Source organism: Aedes albopictus, chromosome 2, assembly GCF_035046485.1.
Source record: "Aedes albopictus strain Foshan chromosome 2, AalbF5, whole genome shotgun sequence".
Lineage (NCBI taxonomy): Eukaryota > Metazoa > Arthropoda > Insecta > Diptera > Culicidae > Aedes > Aedes albopictus.
Window position 1 is genome coordinate 128275703 of NC_085137.1, and position 744 is coordinate 128276446.

The window sequence follows — 744 nt, forward strand, 5'->3', positions numbered from 1 at the left end:
TTAAGGCGACGATGGATCAAGTGATGTGCGTAGTTCGAGTATCAGGGACACTCTCGAGTCCCTTCGAATCTCGCAGAGGATTACAGCAAGAGTGATGGTCTTCCGTGCTTGCTGTGTAATAAGGAGAGCGGGGATAAACACAAGTGGAACGATTTTCACGAAGATCGCTCAGCTGCTGATGATATTGATATTATAGCTCGTAAATTTGAGACGATGGCGGAAACGCACATCCAACTAAAGAATGAAGCCAGGCGAATTGGATTAATCAGTAATGTGTCGAAGACAAAGTACATGATGTCAAAGGGTTCTAGGGAGGATTTTACGCGCCCGCCACCCCGAACCTATTTCGACGGTGATGACATCGAGGCGGTTGAAGAATTCGTGTACTTAGGCTCACTGGTAACCGCCGACAAGGACATCTGCACATACCTCTCCAGAGCTTACTTTGGACTCCGCAGAACTCTACGATCGAAAAAAGTTCACCGCAACACGAAGTTAACTATATACAAAACGCTGATTAGACCGGTAGTACTCTATGGACACGAAGCATGGACTCTACGTGCAGAGGACCAACGCGCCCTTAGAGTTTTCAAACGGAAGGTGTTGCGTATCATCTACGGCGGAGTGCAGATGGAAGACGGGACTTGGAGAAGGCGAATGAACCACGAGCTGCATCAGCTGCTGAGAGAACCAACCATCGTCCACACCGCGAAAATCGGGAGACTACGGTCACGTCATCAGGAT